This window comes from Megalops cyprinoides, chromosome 10, assembly GCF_013368585.1.
Source record: "Megalops cyprinoides isolate fMegCyp1 chromosome 10, fMegCyp1.pri, whole genome shotgun sequence".
In the NCBI taxonomy this organism is placed as follows: Eukaryota; Metazoa; Chordata; class Actinopteri; order Elopiformes; family Megalopidae; genus Megalops; species Megalops cyprinoides.
In genome coordinates this window covers 32118193-32137376 of record NC_050592.1, presented here as the reverse complement: position 1 = coordinate 32137376, position 19184 = coordinate 32118193, and the positions used below count along the sequence as shown (strand labels likewise).

General features: G+C 45.4%; 1 protein-coding gene across 2 annotated transcripts in view; it reads left to right on the top strand.

The window, feature by feature from the left end:
* The first annotated feature begins 1676 nt into the window (after positions 1–1676).
* LOC118784644 (neurocalcin-delta A) overlaps positions 1677–19184 on the top strand; it is a 68592-nt gene continuing 51084 nt past the window's right edge. Inside the window, exons 1-2 of one of the 2 annotated variants that reach the window (XM_036538993.1) lie at positions 1677–1845; positions 12569–12686. The gene's annotated coding sequence lies outside the window, so the exon portion shown is untranslated. The remainder of the gene's footprint in view (positions 1846–12568; positions 12687–19184) is intronic. The other variant, XM_036538995.1, reaches the window with a different exon arrangement.

The following is a 19184-nucleotide window of genomic DNA, read 5'->3' as shown; positions in this document are numbered from 1 at the left end:
TCGGCAGAATACTAAACCATATCATTTCTCAGTTGTATTATGTTGAGATATTTTTTGCTATCAAGAAAGGAATTTTACTGTTTAAACTATCACATAAGACAAGAGAAGAAGAGTGAATATGTGGAGGCTATCAAACCCCTTAAACGGCACCTTGTGCATTAAAAGTTTGGATAATCTTATTATATAGAACACATTTTACACAGTTTTTAATAATGACAGAACGGTTCTTATATTTCTTATTTCTGGGGATAAGCTTAAACATCACGTGATTTGAAATCATTAATTCTCGTGCTCTCATATATTTACTCTCATGAAAATGCTGGAGATTTGGTCTTTGGGTCTCATTCGTACTAGACGCAAAGCAGATTGCCACCAACGTTGAACCCGGTGCTGCTTTTGCCATTGATTCAAAAACATTTCATCAGTCTTGAAAAACAACTGAGAAACACTGCGTTAACAAGATAATAAAACGGGAAAAAACGTTGCGATAGATTTCAATGAGGACAAACTCTGCAGTTCCAGTGAATTAGGCCGCGTGTATAGCATTATGTGTCACTCCAAACCAATTTCGGCTGAGTTAGTGAGTCAGTGCCAGAATAAATGGGGTTGTAAGGGAGGCATGCGTGGGCGAATACTTCTCGCGTAATGGAGCTCTTCTGAAACCACGCTTGCATCCAAACATTCCCACGGTTTCTCTTTGACACTACAGCAATGCTGTCGCACTATTAAGTCAGTTAGAAATGCTCACAGATTCATTCAAATAATATTCGTTTCATTAAATCACACTGTGCGAGGCAGAGAATACCTCTGAGTACCTACCTAATTACAACCACTAAGCAGCGCTGTCTATCCATTATTGAGGCAGCGATTTGTTGAGAATTCTGAAAATGAAAGACGGCACATTTCCTGGTTTGAAATAGTACCACTCTTAGTCGCCCTGATCAAGATAATACAACTGTGGCAAAATAAACAGCCGATAGTTTATCCACACATCAACTACTCGGGCATCTGTCATCCAATATTGCGACAGATAAGGATACTTTCAGGTTCTGTAATTCACTTTACAACCGCCTAGTGGCGATACACATCTTTCATAGAAGTTACATTTTTCTGACCAAGTTTGTGAGATCGCCATGAAAACCATGACAATACAGTCTACACTGAAATGACACATCAGCTAACAATTAGTACATGCCATTAAGTAATACCCGCATGATAATTATGTTCATTTAAAAGCTGTGCAGTTTAATCGTTATCGTGCATCGATACCCTGCAATTCGCTTTTTGAATATTATGATGGGTAGCATACTATTAATTACCAAATAATTAACTTTACACTTACATATTTAGCTCAAATGTGGAGAATCCTATCTCTGAGTTCTGAAAAAAACGATCCTTTCATTACTAAAATAATAAATTGTTATAAATTCAACCCACCTTCATAGCTACATGTTTTGCTTTCGCTTTAAATATTGCTCATAATAAAGGGGAATCAATAGAACAATTGGTACTGATTTTGAAACTTTGCTCCAAAGTTTCCCAATCTTAAGTTTCTTCTATGGGTAGCTATTGCCCTAGCTACAACACCAGCGCCCAGAGTCGCTCTAGCGGTGCGCTTCGATCCAATCGCTCCAGCTACGCCCTCAGTCCCCCTCATCCTGACGTCATCAAAAGAGTCTCAGCTCGCTGCATTTTTATAACTGCACAGCTGCAAGGACTGCAAGAGATTTAATACGACGATCGGGACATCTCCTTCAGCAAAACTAAGTCCGGCGATACTCCTGAAGCTATTGACCAACTTTGCGGGGCTTCATAAAAGAACTATAACGACACCAGTCTCACCGAGTAAGTTTTCTAGCTAATATGTTCTTTTAAATAGCTTAGCTAGCTGCTAATTCGTTTGCCAACCTGTTAACTAGCCAACATTAGCTAGCGTGCTAGGTAGCTAACATTAATGAGTCGTGTGTATTGTATTGGTTTCATTGGAAGGAAGTTAAGTGATTTACTAGTTATAACAATAAGTATTTTATTATATAAATAGTGGCTGTAGCTAAACAAAAGTTGCGTGTTTTGTGCTCCTGTAATTGGTGGAAATTGCTATAACGCATAGCTAACAATGGCAATTGTCTGGAAGATTTCAGAGGAAAAAAGATAATAGGAAAATTGTTCGTGCAAGTTCTGTTAAGATTGGGCATGCTATCTAACTATCTCTCTGTGTAGCTGCTAAGCCAATAAAACTGTTTGATGTCTTCTTATGGGAAGTGCAGTGGTAGCAGGATCGCTGACTAGCTACCATTAGTTGCATTCATAATAACATTTGATAATATTCCATAATCCGGAAATAGCTTGGTAGCTAGCTGGCTAAATACTTACACAAAACTAGCCAGCGTGTTAGCTATACTGTGACTGTTGTTCGCTTTGCTATCATGCATCCGTACACCTAGCAAGCGAATGTGTTTGGCGAGATGTGCATTGTCATGTCCACATCTGTCATCCTGAAGCGGTAATCTTGCAACATCAGTTACCCATTTTATACCGCGTCATTCATTGCACCTACTCGCATGCCAAGTAGCTTGCAAGTTGTTTCCGCTGTTTCTCGCAAAATTCATGTGGCACAAACTTCACGCTGTCTTATTGAGTTCGGAAAAGCGAGCGCATCTTGTCTTTAAAAAGCTCGGCATTGTGGTAGATCGCTAGCTGCTTTTGCAGTCTGAACTGATCGCGTGCTTTTGACAGCTATTTTTATTGTGTGAGGCTTTCAGACCCCGAAGAGTTTAGGAGTGATTTTACTGTGCTGTCATTCAAACGAAAGCAAACAAGCGCATAGCTGCATATCCGGTCCTTGCGGTGTTGCTCCTCGGTTGAGTGTGAGCACCTGATTGGAGGGCAGAAATTCGCGCAGAGAAAAGCTTGTGCGGGTCAAAAGTGCGCTGCTCTTTAAGACGTAATTGCACCATATTGCGCACATGTTTACATTGTGGGTGCTCATTAAAGAAATAACCGACTATTGTAAGGAAAACACCACGAATTATTTGGCCGTGTTTTTTTTTTTTGGCGTTTTAAATTTGATCCAGCTGTAGAAGTAGACTGCTGGCGGAAGTCTTCGTGAAACTGCTCATATACTGACATTTGGACAATTCTGACATTGACATTTAAAAGCAGGATGAATCATCTTTCCCCCGCAAATCATACCGTGTACTGTTCATATATTCAGCGCTCCGTGTCATTTTTAGACGTAGGAGAGGCACATTGTGGTATTTACACTGCAGGGTGTACTGAAGTGCATGATGGTGATTTAAATTCTTTTGCTCTCTTGAAAGGGTAACCACTTAATATATCGCTCTCCTGCCAGGTTTCCATGGCAGGTTTTAGCGCAAGGGAAGAGTTCGCGCGAAATGTCAGGAAATGCACAGCCTGACGTTTCCTCGGCGTTTTTTCAATGTTCCCCCGAAATTCTCGCGTGCGCAGGGTGCTCCCCTGGAGCCGGGAACTTGTCATGGGAACTCGACCTATAGGCATGATTTGTCCCAAGCCTGTTTCAGAATCCCTGGTTAGCCCCTCAGGCATGTTGCTGATGTCTTCCTATTAAAGAGAACCTTGCACAATACGGTCAGGCTGTGCCTTGACCACCTTCTGAAACTAGCTGTGTAACAGCTGATACTGCTTAGCAGTCCCTCCAGATAGATAACAATAGCGTCTTTTGGTTTGCTGTTGCTAAATACGTTGTTGCATTAATTTCAAAACGCTTATGATATTAACATACATCAAACAAGCTTCCAAACAAAAAAAACAAATAGCGTTTACTGTAGGCTTTTTTTTTCTGGGGCTGTCAAGTTTTTGTCAGGTTGCCTGCCATGAACCAAGCATTAAAAAATAAATTCATGCATAAAACCCGTATGATTTGTTCCCTAAATTTAGAGGTCTGCTGGCACTATTTAACTCAGAATCATTTTTAATGAGGAAAGGGGGCATCAAAGACATCAGACACACCGTTAACTGTTAACTGCCATAGGATCACATTGCCACTCTTCTGATGGCAAGTACAGACTCTCAGTTCTACTATGCAGATCTAGTGTTTGATTACAGAATAATTTTTAATGACACGTTAAGTCATATGACACACGTTATTATATCACTCACAAGTGCCTTCCCTATATGTATGTATGCAGACTACCTAGAAACTGAAGGTGAACTTTAAGGCCCACAGAATCTTAAAAAGGCTGTACCTGATTTGAGTTAATCTAAATTTAACGTTGAAACAAGTAACATTTTCTGGCAGAGCCCTGGCTGAAGGGGTTGTTGGAAATGACTTTGTGCCATAGTAGAACATTGGTCAGTACATGTTGCTGTAGCAACGTGAAGCCGTATTGGACATGTGTTGCAGATTCCAGTTTCTCGCTTGTGATTGGTCATGCCTTTTATTGCTGTTTGTTGGCTTTTTTTGTAAAGTAATGTCTCTATTCAATCTACTGCAGTTATCTCTGAGAAGTAAATTTCAGTGCTTTGCTTTTTCATTTCTTACACTGTTTAGTCATTTATTTTCAGCACCTGTGAAATAATGTTTGTAAGAATTATCAAAAACCCAATGAAATACTCTACGTTTGACATACGCTATATGGACAAAAGTATTTGGCCACACCTGTTTTTCAGGGTTTGGGCTAGGCCCCTTATCTCCAGTGAAGGGCAATCTTAATGCTTCAGCATACCACATTTTGGACAATGCTATGCCTCCAACTTTGTGGCAACAGTTTGGGGAAGGCCCTTTTCTATTCCAACATGACTGTGCCCTAGTGCACAAAGCAAGGACTATAAAGACATGGTTTGATGAGTTCGGTGTGGAAGAACTTGACTGGCCCGCACAGAGCCCTGACGTCAACCCCATCGAGCACCTTTGGGATGAACTGGAACGCAGATTGCGAGCCAGGCCTTCTCGTCCAACATCAGTGCCTGACCTCATAAATGCACTACAGAATGAATGGGCACAAATTCCCACAGAAACACTCCAAAATCTTGTGGAAAGCCTTCCAGGAAGAGTGGAAGCTGTTGTAGCTGCAAAAGGGGGACCAACTCCATATTAAAGTATATGTATTTGAATACAATGTCATTACAATGTAATGGTCATGCATCCGAATACTTTTATCCATATAGTGTATATTAGTGTATTTTTTGCTCAGTGTAGCCTGGTGGTTGACACTACATGAAAATGAGTGCCATCACAGAAGAGGCATTAGAATTATCCACTGTCCCTAACAGCCTCTAACTCTGCCCTGTAGCTGTAGCACACAGTCCCTAACGATGCCCTGTAGCTGTAGCATACAGTCCCTAACGCTGCCCTGTAGCTGTAGCATACAGTCCCTAATGCTGCCCTGTAGCTGTAGCATAGAATCCCTAACGCTGCCCTGTAGCTGTAGCCCACGGTCCCTGATGCTGCCCTGTAGCTGTAGCCCACGGTCCCTGATGCTGCCCTGTAGCTGTAGCATACAGTCCCTAACACTGCCCTGTAGCTGTGACATATGGTCCCTAACACTGCCCTGTAGCTGTAGCATATGGTCCCTAACGCTGCCCTGTAGCTGTGACATATGGTCCCTAACACTGCCCTGTAGCTGTAGCATACAGTCCCTAACACTGCCCTGTAGCTGTGACATATGGTCCCTAACGCTGCCCTGTAGCTGTATCACACGGTCCCTATTGCTATCCTGTAGCTGTAGCATATGGTTGCTTAGGCTGCCCTGTAGCAGTAGTGTACAGTGCCTAATGCTGCCCTGTAGCATAAGGCCTCTAATACTGCCCTGTAGCCTAAGGCCTGTAATATTGTCCTGTAACCTACGGTCCATAACTCTCCCTTTTGATGGAAGGGCATTTTGTTGCATGGGCTCAGTTGGCTTGCAAGAGGAGCAGATACAAAGCCACCATGACAGTGCTGTTTACGGCATACATGGAAGGATATCATGTGCTCAGCCAAATATAGCACGTGCATGTTTTTATAAAGCGTGTGTTTACCTCAAAACCATTCAGCAGCACTCTCATGTCAGATAGAAAAAAACAAGATTAGTGTAATAAAGACATATGTTACATTAGTGTGTTAGATTATGCAAAAATTAAATTTAGATTCCCATTTTCACTTAGTGACTGTAGAATGCATAGATGTGTGTGCACTGGTCTCTTCTGAGTTTTGGTGAGCGGATATTTATTTTCAGAAAAGTTTTTAAATATTGTAGAAGACAAAATATAGGGCTAGGGCCCCCTCTTGTAAGAGTTGTGTTTGCTTTTCTGTCTGTGAACTGGATGACTGAAGAACTGTCTGTGGGTTTGGCCAAAATGTAGTAAAATTATAGCTAGTGGCACACAGAGGAAATTGTTTGATTTCACAGGCTGTGTGGTCTGCTCTCGATAGTAATGGAGGTGTGCGTTCTAGCATGTGCCACTCTAGTTGAGAACTAAGGTGTCAGAGTTTCTTTTTGATGGGTGTTACTTTGAACTGTCAGCTCAAGAGGCACTGTGGATGTGACAAAAAAAAGAAATTATTTTGGTGCACAGCTTGCTGTCAGGGGTTTTGCCTTTTAGAGGTAATGATGTTATATTCTGGTCAGTTTGGCAGGGTAAATTGAAGCAAACCACCACTGTAACTCTAGCTCAGCAGTGAGGACGTTATGATGTGCTTTCAATGATAAGCTGGTGAATTATAGTATTTCTTTTGTGAATTACATTTCACAACAATAGTCGAGTTTGTTGTTGAGTAAAACAACAGATTTCACTCAGCTAACAGACGACTAACAATATTAGTTACTGTAACTAGTTAGTATGCTGATACTACTTTTTTCAGCATAGCTGCAACATATTGCCATGCCACATTGCTCCAGCAGTCAGTCCTTTTCATTGGGAAACACATCTGCGCTGTGAATACTATGGAGCATTGCTCCTGAATTTAGACCGTTGATTGTTGGAGGTATTTTTCCATTTGTCTGGCTTGGCTGAGCAGATTTGTGGCAGATTTGCGGCACTCCCCGGGGACTTGGGCATGCCTGCTGAAATTCCCCAGGCCTCTGCGGTCCCCTTAAGGATGAAGGGATTAGTGTAGTTTTAATTAAGCGCTGCACTGTCTGGGGACAGTGATAAGGCTTTATTGTTTAAGTGCTGGAAACCTTTTTGGAAACTGGTGGATGTGTTTTTTTTTGTCATTGTTAACACTTCACATGAGGGGATTTGATATTTACATTGATAACGGTTTATTGAGTACCTCATAAGGCAATAGTATAGATGCTGAGATGCGTGTTCAAATCTATGGAAACCATTGCCATTTCAGTAGGCACTCTTTCACAAGCTCGCAAAAACAGGCTGACATTTCAGCACAGCTTCCGTTATTCTGTAGGCCCACACCCTGCGCTCAGCCAGGATGTGGGGAGTGGGAGAGGGAATTAGAGGCAGGTAAATGGGAAGGGATGGATCCCCTTTCATCTGGAATTTCTACATCTTCCAGCTCGAACATTAATGTAGCTCTCAGCCGTGGGGTGTTCCTTTTTCTAGTCCTTGGTTGAACCGAAAGCTCAATTCACAAGTGTGGTGTGACACTGTTTAATGGTTTTGGTTTTGCTCACTCACCCCCCCCCTCCCCCCAGCTCACCCAATTCTCATTTGCACCCATGGTGTGAGATCGATGACCACAGTCTGGGATGGGATCACTCGTATGTGCAGTCAACTAACAAAAAAGGGTCTGGGTCCAATCCAGCGATCTCCCCCGATTCCCCAGCATTGTACAAATGCAAGAAACCATTTGACAATTGGAGGCTCATTAGGAAAAAAGTGGTCTCTCAGTTCCTCAGTGAGACAACACCTACAGCTTCTCTGTTCTGCATGGTTGTCCACATTCACTCCTGTTGTAGGCTGTGTCCAAATAGAGCACCTCAGATTTAGGGGAACAAATGATTTCTGACCCTGCTTTGCTTGACTTGATACCAGTACAGACACAGTAGAACTGTGAAGTAGGCATATGTTGTTTTTTTTTGTCTTGTGCGTAACCCTTCCATTACAGCATGCCAGGCAGGGCCTTAAAAACACAGAGATTAGCTAGTGAACCAAACACCCCCCAGCACAGGGGGAGAGGGGGCCGTGCCCGTCCTCCACAATGCCGCGGGTGTCGGAGCTGAGGCGCCATGCAGGTTGTGAAACCACAGAGTCGCAGTGCGTGTCACCAGCTAACACCGATGCGGCTGTGATTTCCGAATGGTACCATTCCGCCCACTGGGCAGTAAAGTGCAGAGCGTGACTCGCCCACCATTTCTAGTAAGCTGCTCGGTTTCCCTCGCTGTGTGTCATTACATTGGAGTTGCTTAGCAGGTGCTCTTATGCAGAGCAACTCGCAGAGCTTATGTTTTTAAATGCTTTTTTTCCCTTTATGTAGCCCTCTTTCACTGTCTCCTGACAGATGGCATACGCTGTACGTGGTCAGTCTCAGTTTGTGTAACTCATATGGCAAATTATATATTTTTCTGTTTCCACTCAGAAATTGTACCACTGCATGTATTATCACATGCAAAGCAAGCTTGCGGTATTTTCTGCTTATAGTGTTAGGAGTTGCTGACACAATAGAAGGCATTTTCTCTTTACTTCCATGCTACTTGTTGCCTTTCATATGCTTCCTGTGGGTATTTGAAAGCATCTAGACAGATCAGGGCAGGTATTGCTTGTGTTGGAAGACAGCAGCTCTCTTTTGGAAATGCCAGTTGAATAGTTTATGTTCATCTCACCACTACAACTCCTGTACTTGCCCAGGGGTGCTGGTATGTCGCAAACGCAATCCTTTGATACACTCACACGCCAAGGTTTCCAGGGCACAACAATGGTCTAAGTACCGATTGGAGGATGGGCCCAGTTTCACTGGCATCATCCAAGCAATCTGCAGGTGCCTGAAGAGTTGAATAGTGCTGAGCAGTCTGTGGTCACACGCCCCTACCCCTGGTGAAAATTAGACATCTGTCAGCTGGCTAGCTAGTTAGCTAGTTAGACCAATAGCACTGCCCCACTAGGGAATCAGACCAGCAGCCTTTGGGTTACAAGCCCTGCAGGTCTCTGGGTACAGCATTGCCACAGAGTGGTTAAAAGAGATCTTGTAACCCAAAGGTTGCTATGGCTGCTCAGTTCTCAGGACGGCACGCTTGAGCAAGCTTCAGTAACTATTCGGCTGTACAAGGGTGTAATGCAAAGCATTACAGTATATATGAAGTACAGTACATGTGATGCCTTCTAAAGAGCACTGCTCGTGAGTCCTGTTCTTTGTATATAGTATTAGTGTCCCTGTAAGATGTGCATGGGGTCAAACACTTTGGAGTGGGTCTCTTTCTGTGCAGAGTAAAGCCATGAAGCCATGAAGCCATGTTGCTCAGAGAAGAGCAGTTATTTGTTTTTTTTTTGTTTTTTTTATTTTCCACAGCAGTAGCAACCTAACTTTCTTCCCCTCCCGCAGGAGCAGTGCGATTTAAAAGCAAATGAATCTGCGGCTGGAAATGTTATCCGTCACCAAGGAAACCATTATCAGTGCTGATGCAACAGGAATCTCAATGAAAAAAAGGAAAAGAAAAGAAGCGTCTGCCTTGATTAGTTTCAGCTTCCTCTTGGTAACCTGGGCTGCGGGCAGAGAAAATGACACATGTCCCAGCCGATTCTGCCGTTAATGAAGAGCGGCCGGTAATTTATGGACAGGGCCCGCTCTCAGTGGCGGTGGTGGTGCTAACCTCTCGCCCCACTGCGCTCCGCTGGCAGATCCCCTGTCTTCTACTCTGCTCGGTGCGATTACAGTTACGGGGACGATCGGCGCTGGCGGTGGAACGGGGGCAGGGTCACACGGGGGTTAGCACTAGCGGGCCAGAAAGGCCTTGAGTGGGTCGATGCTCCCCCCTGCCACTTGCAGAACTGGGAGAGTCATGTGATAGCCTGCGAGTTCCCAGGGCTGGGTTTTCGGGTTTCCGGGTCATTGGGTCCTTCCCAAGGACGCGTTTATGTGTCCCTGCAGGCACAGCAGATCCACCTGTCACACGGCGTCTAGGTTAGCCCAGGCCCGTCACTCCGCTGAGAAACACAGAACGAAGGAACGGCCTCCATTCCATGCCCGGCTCCTGTCTTGCAGACGTGGTGACGTACGAGTGTCGTTCTCCACTTCCTGTTTTTATCCTTGTTGCTGTGTGACGCGCTCTCTCCAGCCTCATCGGCGTGCCCATTGTGCTGGCCTGACCGCTGGTGTATTGGAAAGAACTTTTTTCCCACAGTGAAAGCTGACCAACTACGCCAGTTTGAATGACTGTAATGTGCCTCTTTTCCCATCTCGAGTCACGTCCTTTGTTTCTGACTTCCTGAAAAAAGGACGTGAGGTCTGGAGGTGGCAGTTAGCTGTCAATCGGACGCTTGTTCATTACCACGGGTCGACCTCGTTGGTTCGGTGATCTGCGATTGGCTTCAAGCAGCCACACAATTCTACAGGAACTCACTGAGGATTCAGCTTCCTTTCTGTGGCATTGAGTTTCATAGCCTGGCTGTCAGACGTAAGCGTTCCCTCTAAAGAGCCATGCAGCCAGGCTTCCACCCCAAGTCCGTTCTGTCTCGTCAGTGTAGATTTTGTCATGTAAATGTTCCCTGGTTCAAATTGATGAAACTCCATTACTTTGCAGTGACAGTTTTGTTTTCTGAGAGCCATTCCTGTGTTTCTGGAGCGCTGTGCAAAAACAGCAGGATGTTGATTTTCCAGCCGATAATGCAGCCAGCTTCACTTACCCTTCTGAACCAATCTTTTCCACTGCCAATGGATTTGATCCACTTTATGTGCTTGACACACATGTTAAAATCACATTCACCTTTTAGACATTTTTCCTCATTAATCCAGCTCATACAGCAACCACAACTACGGTCTCTCTCTGGGTTCAGTTTTTTTGGGTTAGAGCAAATATGTCGACCACAGTACAGTGTGCCACCTCCTGTTAACTGTGACCATAATGCAGTCATATCCAGTAATGTGCAGCGTCTGATCCTCATTTGAACCCAGGGCCAAGGATGAGATGGTGACATGAGGGTTCATATTCATTTGTTCAGCAAAGCCCTTGAGGGGAATTGCTGAATTCTCATGGTCATGGTCTAGTCACGCTCATGGTCAAGTCACGCTCCTCGGGCCTGAATGTGTTATCACTTAAGGGCAGTGAAGGGCAGAGTGATTGATATACCTTTGAGTTTGTCTTAGCCTGCTTAGTTGAAAAGAGCAGGACCCAAAAGCAAGAGTGCAGAGAGCCCTGGCCGTTCAGATATAACACAGTTTTTGTTTATTATGTCCGCCTTCACATGGCTCTAATCGTCTGCTGCAGTTGGTCCTTCCCCCAGTGAAGCGCCTGCAAAGGTATTTAGTGGAACCGGCTAAGCAGAAGACTGCAGTGAGTAGGCAGGCCTAGCTTTACAGACTGCCAAGATGCAGTGTCATATTTCAAGGCTTTCATGCCTTCATATTGTGAATTGAGCGATTAAAGTTTTTTGTTTTTTTTTTTTTTGTTTTTTGTGTTACGCCCACACTGCTGTATTCAAAAATGAAAAAAGGGACCGCTGCACAGGGACTGCAGAGAGGCGTTCACCTCAGAACAGCTCCAGGCGAGAGAGGCGTGAAACGGAACCGGCTGGGATTGGGACACAGCTTCAGTTCATTCCCGTGTTGAATTTGGGCAGCAGAGAATGGTCCAGATGCTAGTGAGAGTGGGGCCCCACGTGTGCGATGTGGTGGTGAACAAGGGCATGTTTTTGTGCCACATTACGCATGTCACTATAGCCACAATAGTTTAATCATGACTTGCAATGGGAAGGCGCTTTCTCTCACTGTCATTAGCCTGTCAGTGCTCCTCTTTATAGATCTCCTGGTAATATCCACAGCGCCTACGCCTGCTTTTTCAGGATCATCTGAAAAACCTGATTATTCTGGGTGTATTGCTTGGTATGTACAGAGGAACACAGTATACAGCTCTTGGCTTATCTCGGCCTGGTACGTGAAACATTGTAGCTAGCCATAGCTAAAATTACTGCAAGTTAGCAAATGCATATTGATGCAGGGTTCAAATGGTGTAAAACCTTTCCCCATCAAACTGAGAGCACAAACCAGACTAAGGGGACTAAGGGTGCGATTTGTGTTTGCCCATGTGAAAGGCCTTGAATACCATTGTATAATGTACAAATACTCTCCACTTCGATGTATAAACATTGTCAGTATGTGTGAGACGGATGTCTTTCCGCTAATCAGGGCTGTGTTAATAAGTCATCCTCAGCTCTCTCCATCCCACTGGTCGTAACCCTTTTCCATGCAGCCCCCCTCTTTGTGGGCTTTTGTGGGCATTTCGGATATCAGGAGACAGTGACTTAATTTTCACATCCCCCTAAGCGCAAAACCACCACACATCAGTTCCGGGTTCAAAACGTGGTCAGCTTAAGAGTGGTGGTTTGACCACGTTCCAGCCCAGACTGTCGTATGCAGTGTGGAAGTTCTCCTCTCGCTGAGAGGAATGGGCGCGGCGGTGTTGCCTGAGCCAGTGTCATTGACTCTCCCTGGCAGGTGGCGTGCACCTCTGTTGAAGAGGCACCAAAACCCAGAGGGACCCCAGGGAGGATTTGCCCCGGCTGAGAGACGAGCTGACCTCAGGATTGCCCGGCCTCACTGAGTGTGGCACCAGGTGAGAGGGGGTTAACCATGCCGCATACCCGCCCGGTATCTGCTCTGTCTCCCTGTCAAAGCTCAGGACAAAATAGACCTACAGCAGCACAGGAGATCCACACATTAAGGGTTTGAGATTATTGAGCTGTGAGCATTTGAATTGGGCAGCAGTCCCCATTTCTGGCTCATCATTTCATACTGCATGTACTCATTCCTGATCCATTAATAAGACAGGTGAATCTCTTAGTTAGGATCTGTAAATTGGAGGGAATTCAACTTCCCTTAACTGCTTAGATAACGCACTCGTATCATTGAACCATCTCGGGTCTTCTTTGGGGAAACCTGCTGTTGTGAAAACATTGAAAAAAGGTCTTACTGTCACAGAACTAAACTCTAAAATGAAGAAACACTGATGTCTGAGGGTCAACAGGTGAACGGGTTTCATGCCGTAAGACAAAGTAGCACATTTAGAATTGGCCCGACATCTGTTTGTCCGCCGTGTCACATAAAGCAGGAGTGCAGTGGGAGCGCTGTGGTGAAGTATCTGGCGCTCCTCCACCGTACCGTCAAACAGTTTGTCAGTGTGTGGCGTTATGACGAACGGCCATGTTTATATGGTGATATGAGCCGTCACGGAGCGGCGCTTACGACGATTTACGGACGCCGCTGAGGGAAGGCGTACGGGGGGGGGCGGGGTTGGGGGGGCTCTGTGCCTCCCCTCTTCGTGTTTGCAGTGAGGCTGTTTGCTTCCTCCGCCTGGCTGCCAAAGACCCCCCGCAGGGACCATGTGACTGCAAATGCCTCACCCTGTTTGCAGATTAACATCACTCCGTGGAAATTCTGTAGTACACTATGTCTAGAGTGTCGGCTTCAGATTAAGTCATTTATTGTGAACCACCAGGTAATGCCACAGTTCTTAGAAACCAATCTATTTGTGTTGTGCATACATATACTGCATTCACATCTGAAAAGGCAGCACCAGCAGAATCTTAGAATACTCATGACGGTGACATCATTCATGTATTTTTAAGATCCTCTTTAAAACACTTTTTTTAATGAAGAAAAAAGACCCAGCATGCCAGAGAAGCAGAGTTAGGATGTAATTTGATGTTGCATTGAGTGAGATGTGTGAATAGTGGAATAGAGGTGCTGAAAGCCCAAGCCTCTTTGGGAAGGAGCTTTCCTCTTTCTGCATGTTGTGTGCTGTAACTGCTCTCCTTCCCACCACCTCACTCTAATGTCGTGACACTCTACCGAGGCGTACGTACGTGACCTATTTTGTGGTTAGCACAAGAATGAGAGCTCGAGTGTGCGGAGAAGACTGGTTGGTCTGAATATTTAAAACTGCTGTATTTAGAATGAACCCAATAAGAAGCCACTTCATCGCAGGGTGGCACACAGCACAGCAAACGGTTTCCCAGCTTAGCATCGCACCTTTGTGTAAACACACAATGATTTCCTTTATTTGCTTGCTCAAAGGCCACCTGCCTTGCCAGTTACGAGCAGCTAGGAACCTGATGTTAATATCTGACTGTTTGCAAAGCTCTGCTTTGATAGGCCCGCACACTGGCGGCAAATTTGTGCAGTTTTTAATTAGGGAGCAGATCAAAGTTAGGATTGTGTCCCAGTCTAAGTTACACACTCGAGGAGGAGCCAGAAGGTGGAAGGCCAGTGGTGAACGCGCACTGCGGGCAGGTACAGCACAACATGCTGGGTGTGATGGCCTGGTCAGCGTTGGGGGTCTCCTGTCATGGATAGCATGGCAGCTCTCTTTCCCCGCCTCTCTGCCTGTGTGGGTCTGATAAGGCCTCTGGTTTGTGCAGTTCGGGGCTGTGGAGCAGCAGCTGTGCATTGTTGGAAGTTTGATAAACCTCACAGTGCACAAGTACCCGGCAGGGTGGGGTTTACCTTCCCAGCCTGCCCTGTAGCCAATCGGAGGAGACCTGCAGGGTCAAATGGAACCACCTCAGTTTAGAGTGGAGCAGAGAGCAGGGATGAGGGAGATTCTAGAATGTGGAAGCTGAGGTGTGAGGTGTGAAGGTGTGCAGAGGAAGGGGTATTGTGGTTGAATAGCACTGACTGTTTGCTGGTGGTTTGTGTTGCAGTGTGTTTGTGTGCATCCGTGTGCATGTGTGATTGTTTTTCAGAGCCAACCTTTGTGCAGCCCTGCTTTGCCGTGGCCTGTTGAACATTGGGCTTGTGTCATTGTCTGCTGATGACACAGCCAAATTCAATCCTGAGCTGTAGGGCTCATCCTACACTCAAGACGAGCCCCTTGCTCCTACATTTTTCCACTTCAGCCACCACTGAGGTCACAGTGCATCAGAAGACATCAAAAAGTAGCATCAGCTTAAACTTCACACTCGATTTGAGGATACGTTGTGTTTGAGTTGAGTCTGGCCCTTGATGTAACCCTTGGGTGAACTGACCACCACGACTGGTGCTGAGCATTGCTCAGTACATCCGAGCCGAGGCTGGAGCTACATTCCAAACTGGGAAAGCATACTTCACGGTCAGTTCTAAAGCGGTCCCAAAATCATGAAAACCCAAAGCAGAATGTGAAAATATGCATCTAACCCATGTGTTCTGAATCAACGTGTTACCTCTTGGGCAGTTGAGAAAGAGGCCATGAAAACCGCGTCTCTCTTTGTTTCACAGTTATTGGATGGAAAACAGGATTTAAAGAGCGTAACATCAGCGCAAATCAGCCATGAAGCCACTCTCCACAGTCCCCTCAACCTGGAGTCCTGCATCGTCTCCTTCAATCTTGTAAAAATGTCTTCGTTTTATTATTTGATATTTAATTTCATTGTGTACGCAGAGTGTTACTGAGAAGGCGTTCACAAAATTTAAAAGGAGCACTGCGGCCAAAGATTTCAGATTGGTATGTTTCATATCATCCGGCACTTACACACACAACCACATGTTCTGAAGCACATCCTGTAAGCCCAGAACCTGCCTCTCAGATTTCATTGTTGAAAAATCGAGCGAAAAGAAAGGCTTGCTTTTCCTCGGCGGGTCACGCTGTATTGATTTGTCATGCACAGAACTTAGCTGCAGTGTCTCTTTTTTCAGTTTGAGCTTTGCCTCAGCTGTCTAGCTTTTCGTTTGGTTCCCAAACAATGACACCATGTACAAATAGCACAGTTACCCAAAATATGCTGTTCTACACAATTCTTCACGTATGTTAGAAACTTTTCTTCAGCAGGGTTTTATTTTCATTTACTTTGGTGAACAGCTCTGGTTGGAAGCTTATGCTACCCACTGGGGGGGGGGGCATATTCAGTGCTTCCAGGATGCAGCATGAAACTCTCAGTAACTATGTCTATATCATAAAGCATCACACTTGATTAGCTATCAACTTGAAATTGTCATGCTCAACTGTCATGCGCCCCCCTCGGTGGGGTTTTTGGGGTTTAGATGAAGCCTGTTGCGGAGGTCCGGGCCCAGGATTGCTAAACAGCTTGGCTGTGTTCTCCTCACTACAGGCTAGTCTTTATTCCCCATGTCACACAGGCAGCAGAGGAGAGGCCCCATCTGCATTTCAAAGCCTGCCTTCTATAGAAACCATGAATATTTATTATGTTAAGAAATGGGAGAGCGACATTCCCCGTGGAACGTTACCGCACAATAAGGACTGAGAGAGATGGAGGAGCTGGGTGTTTATGGAAAATTAGCATTTGCTTCCTTTCTTGTTCTCAAAGGAGTAAGTGCAAATGTATGTATCGGTGGTGCCATTTGCAGCAGGAGAATTGGATAGATATTGATGTGAATGTAGAGATGAATAAGTAGGTTTATTTTTTCCTTTTACTCTCACTTAACCTGTAACTGACTAGAAGGGTCAGCTAATAACTTGATTCTCCTGCAGCAATGACATGGTGGGGGACAAGCCAGATAGAGCATGTAAGGAATAGCAGTGCCAATCAACTGCAAAGGGAGTTGACTAGGTGAGAAAATTGGGAAAGCCAATCTTTGGAATTTCACCAGGACACTGGTTTCAACAGATTGCCTCTTTTGATAAGTACAAGGTCATGTCTGTTGAAGAACAAATGCAAGTCCGTTTAACATCTCAAACATCTCACATCTCAAACATCTCAAAAAGGCGCTGCCTCCTGCAGCACAGTGTCCCCATTGCTGCACTGGAGCGTTGGTCACACGGTCCGTGAGCAAGACTGCGTCCAACTGACTTGCCAGCACCACTTCCAAAAACTGTTTTACAGTGATGTTTCCCCCAGGCCCATCCCCACTAAACCACTTAGCTGCACCTCCTCACTATAGCAAAACTACAGGTTTTTACAGCAGGGAGGTAATGAATACGTGGTGAGTGGTAAATGGTAAATTGGCCGACTTGCACTATCTCTGTGGGAGTCTTCTCACACATTAGGCCTGTAGGGAATACACAGCCTACCAGAGAGAATGATGGGAGAGCAGGGTACAAGGCTAGAGATAAGAGGGGCACTTTCTGTGCAGCCTCATGCCTGACTTAGCATTGAGCAACCTTTGGTACTGCCAGCATGCGCGTGTATGTATGTCTTACTGAACAAAGGCTACATTTATATTTAACATAAAGATCCACATCTTGGCTGAGATGGCTTCGTGTCTCATTTTAGGTTAGTTGTACGCTGTGGGTTGGGATGTACTGTTCCTGCATTTTTGTGGTTTTATGGTTGGCTTTTCTTCAGTAATATGTGACGTTCTGGATAAGGGCAATGACAGCAAGTAAATTTGTTAATGTTACTATGAAGGAGGAACAAGGATTGTACTGGTCTTTGGCTGGACAATGTCATGTAGTGCTTATGGAAATCTCCTTCAATGTCATTACAGTGGAAATCTTATTAACCTGGGCATTTGCAGGTTTGGTTTCATTTCATTATAGTATTCAAAGTATGTTCATGAGTGAAAGCTGGTGGGTGATGACCTACATAGCTGGCACACAGGTACATAAATCCAACATGTCATCTTAATCATAGCTAGTAAATAATGTATGGGCTGCTGAAATATTTACAGAAAAGGTAGTGGCCTAATTGCCGTTTGCATCAAGCTTGTGTGCTTTCTGAAAGGGGCAGGAACCTGGTAAACACAGAGAGCCTGCCTTTGCTGTGAGATCCTGTTTTATAATCCTGGCAGTCCTCCGCACCCTCAAACCAAGTAAAAATAATACTGATTAATACAGTAACTAAGAAACAGACGTGCCACACCATAATTCCAATTTTAGTTGTTTTCAGTGATTGAGCTGTATTAATACCATAAACAACAAAATATAGTGTTATGAAAGCCATAAAATGAAATCTCACTGGAGTGATAAGATATTATCTTCCAGAGAATTGATCGTGTTTTGCTGAAGTGTGATGATTCAGCTGGTCGGATGATGTGAGTTTGCTGGTCGATAGCTGTTAATGTCTGGGATGGACATCAGCATTGTCTTCGTTCATTTGAGCGGAAGACTGACGGACTCCGGTGGGCAGTTGCAGCTCAGCAATGCTGAGAAAATACTACTTCCCGTTTCAGCTACAAGCCCAGTGCGAGAGTGAAACTCTCAGCAGCCGGTCCCTGTAATGCATGCCGCAATAACAGAAGCCTTCCAGACCACCTGAAATAATGGACTCCTCTCTTCACCCCCATGGGGTGGGCTCCCACATGAGAACATACACATCTCAATTTTGATAGCGCAGCCGGGCGGCTCGCCTCCATTAGAGGGGCACAGTATCAATATCACCTTTTATTTCCATCATGCCAGCCATTGTTATTTTCAGTAAGCATCACCCTTAACACGCCTTAAAAAAGCACCCCTGTCCTTTTGCAAAGGGATCAGGTGACCCGACACATGTTTTTTGCGACTGATAATCTGTAGGAGTGGGGCTTCCTTTTGCGGACAGTCAGCCGGGAGAGTGCCGGTGACTGTTGGAGTGCCCGCTCTGCACTCTCTGACCCCCCGGCCATGGGAGGCACGTGGCGCCCGAGACCGCAGTGTTGACGCGAAGCATCTGCCCCATGCTTTGATCATCCGGCCATTTGCCCTCCAGTGCGTGTGTTTCTAATGTAGACAGCGTTTTTTCACCCAGGGGGGACACGAAGCATGCACGCCCAGCTGTCAGGCCCTCCTGTGGAGCCCACCGCCCCCCTGTCTTTCTCATTCCCGGGGAATCGCTCGCCAAACAAGCAGGTCCGTTTCCTCTGAACCCACGTTCCTCTCTCTCTATCCCCTCTCAGTCAGGTGATGCCTGTGCTGCTGGGACATTTGTTTCTGGGGTTTCAGTGGTCAAGGTGCAGCACAGCCAAGCACAGCGCTGGCGGTCACAAAACCACATCCTGCCTTATTCTGCAGTGTCATCTGTCACCAGAAGGCTTTTGCCTTTGCAAGCCTGTAGCTGCCCTAAGCCATGTATCTCATGCTTTTTGCTCCTGGACAACATCATCTTTTTCAGGTCTCTTTACTGTTCTGTTGTGGATCTGAGCTGTAGTAAAGCGTGGAGCCCCCACATGGTCAAGGGTGCGAAGTGCAGCAAATAAAGCTGAC